Here is an 8,380-nt window from a genome sequence, read left to right on the forward strand (position 1 = left end):
CCATCCAGTCAGAGCTGAAGAAGCTTCTTGGATGAGAAGCAAAATGTCTTCAAAGAGAAAAAAGAAAGTCCAGTTGCCTCGTGAAAAAGCACCTTTGGGACAACCATGACTTGGATGACTGAGAATCTCCATAGACATGTATATAGGCTGATTTCAAAGATTTTGAACTTCTAAGCAGTGGTTTGTTTAATATGCATAACGTGTCTACTTAGGTCTGTAGCTTTCAACAGGACTTACTCTAAAATAGAGTAAGATTGCAGCCTTAATTGTAAAGTAACACACTGCAGTGGACAGAAATGCACAATTTCTGATTGCCAGAACCATCTTTTGGACACTGAGAACTGCACAAAGACTTTGTGAAGGAACAACTTGCAGATACTTGTATGCATAGGAGTGGATGGCCATGCACAATAAATATATGGACATTTCATACTCATAAACACATATGCCACACACAAATAACACTTTCACTACTCCATCCATTATATCCATTATATCCTAGTAACACATAGCTTAACAAAATTTACTGGACCACAAAACCCGTTTCAGGCTTAGAGAAGTTGGGTTTACTAGCATCAGAAGTGCCACATATCCATCTCTGATAATTGATTGAAATCACCTTGATTTGACTAAGTTACTCTTGTCTACATTTATAAGATTATTGTTGAAAATTCATTCCTGTAATTAAAATTACAGGAAACTAGAGATAGCTAGGTTCTTATCAAAATTTTCTCTTGCCTTCTTACATAGATTATTTAAGTTTTAAATAAAAAGCACTTTGAAATAAAAACATGAAAAAGATGTCACTGTATTCAGTCTTCCCAACTCATGTAATGCATTTCTTTTGATAAAACTGGAATAAAATTAGCATATTTCTATACACTATCATTTTCCACAAATTAATACAATAATCTCTTATAAAGCTTAATTGCCTTTTTGTTTTGAATAAAAGAAGAAAGGAGGGGGAAAATATAAGCTTCCATGTTTTTTTTAAAAAAGTAAGATTTTTTATGATCCAATTTTACGCGTAAGTATTCTTGTCCTTTTCTTTTTCTTCCTTGAAAAGGAAGAAAATAAGCTCATTTATAAAACTAGAACTTTCTCCCCTCAAGAAAGTATTTTTAATTTAAAATGGAGGATGCCCATAAACATGACAGCCTGTTCTAATGAAAACAGTGTTTTAAACATAGTAGCTCCAGAGACTAATCATATATGCTTCTTCTACTTAAAACAAAACATTACTGTATTAATTTTCAACAAGAGGGGACATAATTATCTCAGCAACATATACGGATATTCATTACTATATCAGCACATCTAGTAAATAAGATGAAGTTAGTAGGGGGCAAATAATCCTTAGAGTAGAAAGGATGGGCACTAAATCAGAATGGAGAATAAAAGAAAGAGAAAAAATTTCTGTGTTATTATTAAAAATAGATAAGGGATAGATTTCTAACATTCGTTGTGGTATGGAGAAAATGGATAGACAAAAACTCTTCTCTTGATCTTTCAAACTCAGGGTCATCCCATGTAACTGAATGATGAAAAATTCATGGTAGATAAAAAAGTATTTCTTCACACATCACTAAGATAAGCTATGGAATTTACTACAGCAGGATCACTAATGTGATCAGGGTCACTAATGTGGATGGCTTTAAAGAATTATAAAAATTCACCAAGGACAAAACCATCAGGTACCAGTGGATATATATGACTTCCACTATTGGGCAGGCTGTCTTTGAAGGCAGTATATCTTTGAAAATGTCAGGGGAAAACAAGCAGAAGTACTATAGTGCTCATATACTCCTTATGGACATGCTTGACAAGTTTATCTATGATAGGCACAAGAATATTAACTTACTACCGGACACCATTGGAAGACTACATTACTGGAGGCTAAAGCATATAAGGAATGGCTGCTGGAATTTGGTATGTCTAGTTTAACGAAGAGAAGGACGAGGGGGGACATGATAGCAGTGTTCCAATATCTCAGGGGCTGCCACAAAGAAGAGGGAGTCAAGCTATTTTCCAAAGCGCCTGAAGGCAGGACAAGAAGTAACGGATGGAAACTAATGAAGGAGAGAAGCAACCTAGAACTAAGGAGAAACTTCCTGACAGTTAGAAAAATTAACCAGTGGAACATGGTGAATGCTCCAACACTGGAAGTTTTTAAGAAGAGACTGGACAGCCATTTGTCCGAAATGGTATAGGGTTTCCTGCCTGAGCCGGGGGTTGGACTAGATGACCTCCAAGGTCCCTTCCAACTTTTTTATTATTATTATTATTATTATTATTATTATTATTATTATTATTATTATTATTATTATTATTATTATTATTATGTTGTGATGGAGAAAATCTGTCTGTCTGTCTGTCTACCTGCCTCTCTCTCTTTCTCTCTCTCTCTCTCTCTCACACACACACACATCTGTCATCTATATATCATCTATTTATTATCAATTGTTATCTATTTATCTTGCTAAGAATTAATAACAACTAATGTTGCGCAGTCAATTAGATGCATCATCTCTATCCACCAAGATGTTAATTGGGCAGAAAGAGGAGAGATCATTTGGTAGTATTTCTAGTCTTCTGTCTTTATGTACCTAAAAGGCCGACGACTGGATTAACCAAAACCTGGATTAACCTTTTCAACCAGTGGTACGGGTACCACCTGTGGTACATTGGCACCTGGCAGGTGGTATGTGACCATCCTAGAAAAGTGGTAGCGGGGGAGGGGAATGAGCTGAACCAGTGGCAGCACCGTACAAGCCTGAGCGAGAGATGGCTGGAGCTGCCGGGCTGTCAGGGCTCAGTGGAAGTGCCAGGATCAGCGCTTCTTCGGGACTGTCAGGGTTCAGTGGAAGCACCAGGATCAGCGCCAGGCTCCAGCTGGAAAGCAGCACTGATCCTGGCGCTTCTGATGAGCCCAGAAGAAGCACCGATCAGCTGGAATGTTGCAGCATCTCCAGGGTCTTGTGATTTACATTCAGATGCTTGGCAACTGATTCATACTTATGACTGTCACAGTGTCCCAGGGTCATGTGAAGTGACCAAAACCTGCTGCAACCACCCAGCAGACGGGGGGAATAAAAACCAAACACCCCCACCCCACCCCCACTGCCAATCCTCAACAGAAATGCTCACAACAATGAAAACCTTGGACAGGAGGAAGAGCGCCACTGGGTGGGCAGGCAGGTGTCTTGCTTGGCTGTGGCTTTTTTTTTTTGGGTCATCAAGTTTTTGACACCTTGCTAGGCAACTGGTGGTACTCGGATGTTGCCATATCCTAAAAGTGGTACAATGGGTGAAAAGGTTGAAAAGCCCTGTTTTAACTAAATAAAAAAAAATTGAGTAGTTTCCCAACTATTGTGTTTCCCTGAAAGTAAGACCTGGTCTTATATTATTTTTGCCTCCAAAAGAGGCATTAGGTCTTATTTTGGGGGGATGTCTTATATTTTTTGTGACACCTGCCTCACCTCGCAGTTGCGGTACCAATAGTCCCATCCAGCAGGCACCTGCATGGCTGCCAGCCCACTTCTGCGGCTGCTCGGCACATCGCGCCGCTGCCACCACAAGGTGAGGTAGGTGGGGGAGGGGGTGGAGCTGCTTCACTCACCCCATACCCGCTTACTTCAGGGCCCCACCAGCCAGGCCATTCCTTACTTGGCGACTGTCCCTTTCATTCCCCTTCTGAGTTGGACTGCCATGCTATGTTTGAATAACTGCATCCAATGAGTATAAGTGAAGAGCAGAGGAATGCCATTATATTAGGCTTCTTGCCAAGCAAGGAAGTAAATCTCTTGATTGATGACAGTTGGCTGCAATCTGATTTAAGAAGCAGCTCTGACTTGTGTTTCCTTTGCCCAAAGAAATGTCTGATCTCTAGCTTTTGTGTGATATCCCTCTTTGTATAAGAAATCTTGAACCTCTGATCTTTGGAATGATTGACAATCATAACCCAACCTTCAGACCTTTGGATGGATTTTGGACCATTCTTCTGCATGCTCTTATTTGATAGCAATCATTCAGGCAATCATTGAGACTTTGTTTTGATTTCCATACTAAAATAAGTAAACTGAAAGATGCCATAGGAACTGTGTGTGAGTCAGTAAGTGGAATCTGAAGCAATACACACTCCAGTTATCAATGTCCTTTTTAACCTGGGGGGTACAGAACTGAATTCCCTTTAGCCACGCTTTCTGGTGATATTGATGATAGATTAGTAGTATCTTTAGTGCCATAGATTGGCTTTTGTGAAATTCCTAACTTGTTCGACAAGTATGCACAGAATTTTGAGACAGACAGTGGATGCTAAGAATGTATGGAAAGGAGTATGATAGTGCAGCTCCAGGATACAACAGGCAGCTTGTTCCCAAAAGAAAATCTGCATATCCTTCCATTCATAGAGAGAAGGCCTACTGAAAATTCCCTCCCCATGTGATGCTAATGAGGTGGGAGGGAGGCTGAAAGACTTCTCTGTAACTTCCTGTAATATTATCTCCCTGCTACTCACTCTGAAATCTCTGTAAGACCTCACCTTGTTACAACACTAAACTATTTATTCAAAGGTGCTTTTGGTCCTTAGAGGCACATACCTTGAATTTTAATTGGAGTTTTATATTTGCTATAATTACTTTTTATATTGATTTTTGTTTATTATCATGATTTCTTTTAAGATTTCAAAAGCTTTGTTCAATTTTTATTATTTTCAGTCTCTTCCTACAGCCTTAGGTCTCTTTTCATTTCTTTTTCCTCTATCTTCAAACAAGTATTCCAGATGTTATTTGAAAATATTATCTAATTTTACATTTTCTTTTTACAGTATCATTAAAACCTTTTTATATTTTAATTAGTGTTTTATCCCATTATCACTCTTTCTTACTGTGATTTTCAGCTAAATTAAGTTGTTCCAATAGGCAGTTTCAATTTCATTGTTTGGGTTTTATTTTTATTACATTAATTTCTTGTAGTTTTCCTAGAGCAATGCTAAAAGCAAGAGTTCTAGAATTCTTCACACATATAGACTTTATTTTATTGGGAGTCATCATAACAGAAAGAAAGCATGAGAACTGTATGGTAGCAGCTGAAAGGTGAGAAGTTAATACTTGCATTGTGTCTTTTTTCCCCATCATGTTTNCCATCCAGTCAGAGCTGAAGAAGCTTCTTGGATGAGAAGCAAAATGTCTTCAAAGAGAAAAAAGAAAGTCCAGTTGCCTCGTGAAAAAGCACCTTTGGGACAACCATGACTTGGATGACTGAGAATCTCCATAGACATGTATATAGGCTGATTTCAAAGATTTTGAACTTCTAAGCAGTGGTTTGTTTAATATGCATAATGTGTCTACTTAGGTCTGTAGCTTTCAACAGGACTTACTCTAAAATAGAGTAAGATTGCAGCCTTAATTGTAAAGTAACACACTGCAGTGGACAGAAATGCACAATTTCTGATTGCCAGAACCATCTTTTGGACACTGAGAACTGCACAAAGACTTTGTGAAGGAACAACTTGCAGATACTTGTATGCATAGGAGTGGATGGCCATGCACAATAAATATATGGACATTTCATACTCATAAACACATATGCCACACACAAATAACACTTTCACTACTCCTTCCATTATATCCATTATATCCTAGTAACACATAGCTTAACAAAATTTACTGGACCACAAAACCCGTTTCAGGCTTAGAGAAGTTGGGTTTACTAGCATCAGAAGTGCCACATATCCATCTCTGATAATTGATTGAAATCACCTTGATTTGACTAAGTTACTCTTGTCTACATTTATAAGATTATTGTTGAAAATTCATTCCTGTAATTAAAATTACAGGAAACTAGAGATAGCTAGGTTCTTATCAAAAATTTCTCTTGCCTTCTTACATAGATTATTTAAGTTTTAAATAAAAAGCACTTTGAAATAAAAACATGAAAAAGATGTCACTGTATTCAGTCTTCCCAACTCATGTAATGCATTTCTTTTGATAAAACTGGAATAAAATTAGCATATTTCTATACACTATCATTTTCCACAAATTAATACAATAATCTCTTATAAAGCTTAATTGCCTTTTTGTTTTGAATAAAAGAAGAAAGGAGGGGGAAAATATAAGCTTCCATGTTTTTTTTTAAAAAGTAAGATTTTTTATGATCCAATTTTACGCGTAAGTATTCTTGTCCTTTTCTTTTTCTTCCTTGAAAAGGAAGAAAATAAGCTCATTTATAAAACTAGAACTTTCTCCCCTCAAGAAAGTATTTTTAATTTAAAATGGAGGATGCCCATAAACATGACAGCCTGTTCTAATGAAAACAGTGTTTTAAACATAGTAGCTCCAGAGACTAATCATATATGCTTCTTCTACTTAAAACAAAACATTACTGTATTAATTTTCAACAAGAGGGGACATAATTATCTCAGCAACATATACGGATATTCATTACTATGTCAGCACATCTAGTAAATCAGATGAAGTTAGTAGGGGGCAAATAATTCTGAGAGTAGAAAGGGTGGGCACTAAATCAGAATGGAGAATAAAAGAAAGAGAAAAATGTTCTGTGTTATTATTAAAAATAGATAAGGGATAGATTTCTAACATTCGTTGTGGTATGGAGAAAATGGATAGACAAAAACTCTTCTCTTGATCTTTCAAACTCAGGGTCATCCCATGTAACTGAATGATGAAAAATTCATGGTAGATAAAAAGTATTTCTTCACACATCACTAAGATAAGCTATGGAATTTACTACAGCAGGATGAATTCAGGGTCACTAATGTGGATGGCTTTAAAGAATTATAAAAAATTCACCAAGGACAAAACCATCAGGTACCAGTGGATATATATGACTTCCACTATTGGGCAGGCTGGTTTTTGAAGGCAGTATATCTTTGAAAATGTCAGGGGAAAACAAGCAGAAGTACTATAGTGCTCATATACTCCTTATGGACATGCTTGACAAGTTTATCTATGATAGGCACAAGAATATTAACTTACTACCAGACACCATTGGAAGACTACATTACTGGAGGCTAAAGCATATAAGGAACGGCTGCTGGAATTTGGTATGTCTAGTTTAACGAAGAGAAGGACGAGGGGGGACATGATAGCAGTATTCCAATATCTCAGGGGCTGCCACAAAGAAGAGGGAGTCAAGCTATTTTCCAAAGCGCTTGAAGGCAGGACAAGAAGCAATGGATGGAAACTAATGAAGGAGAGAAGCAACCTAGAACTAAGGAGAAACTTCCTGACAGTTAGAAAAATTAACCAGTGGAACATGGTGAATGCTCCAACACTGGAAGTTTTTAAGAAGAGACTGGACAGCCATTTGTCCGAAATGGTATAGGGTTTCCTGCCTGAGCAGGGGGTTGGACTAGATGACCTCCAAGGTACCTTCCAACTTTATTATTATTATTATTATTATTATTATTATTATTATTATTATTATTATTATTATTATTATTATTATTATTATTAGGTTGTGATGGAGAAAATCTGTCTGTCTGTCTGTCTGTCTACCTGCCTCTCTCTCTTTCTCTTTCTCTCTCTCTCTCACACACACACACATCTGTCATCTATATATCATCTATTTATTATCAATTGTTATCTATTTATCTTGCTAAGAATTAATAACAACTAATGTTGCGCAGTCAATTAGATGCATCATCTCTATCCACCAAGATGTTAATTGGGCAGAAAGAGGAGAGATCATTTGGTAGTATTTCTACTCTTCTGTCTTTATGTACCTAAAAGGCCGACGACTGGATTAACCAAAACCTGGATTAACCTTTTCAACCAGTGGTATGGGTACCACCTGTGGTACATTGGCACCTGGCAGGTGGTATGTGACCATCCTAGAAAAGTGGTAGCGGGGGAGGGGAATGAGCTGAACCAGTGGCAGCACCGTACAAGCCTGAGCGAGAGATGGCTGGAGCTGCCGGGCTGTCAGGGCTCAGTGGAAGTGCCAGGATCAGCGCTTCTTCGGGACTGTCAGGGTTCAGTGGAAGCACCAGGATCAGCGCCAGGCTCCAGCTGGAAAGCAGCACTGATCCTGGCGCTTCTGATGAGCCCAGAAGAAGCACCGATCAGCTGGAATGTTGCAGCATCTCCAGGGTCTTGTGATTTACATTCAGATGCTTGGCAACTGATTCATACTAATGACTGTCACAGTGTCCCAGGGTCACTGTGGGTGCCCCTGCCCTCTGGAACGAACTACCCCCTGAGATTCGGACGATTCCGGATCTCCTTACCTTCCGTCGCGCCCTCAAGACATGGCTTTTCCAGCAAGCGGACCTGGCCTAGGGAGGATTTTATACTGGGTTCATTTTAAGGAATTCGAAATAACACAACTTTAAAATTTGGTTTAATTCGGTTTTACAGGG

Source organism: Protobothrops mucrosquamatus, unplaced genomic scaffold, assembly GCF_001527695.2.
Source record: "Protobothrops mucrosquamatus isolate PMUCROS unplaced genomic scaffold, P.Mucros_1.0 scaffold4601, whole genome shotgun sequence".
Classification (NCBI taxonomy): domain Eukaryota; kingdom Metazoa; phylum Chordata; class Lepidosauria; order Squamata; family Viperidae; genus Protobothrops; species Protobothrops mucrosquamatus.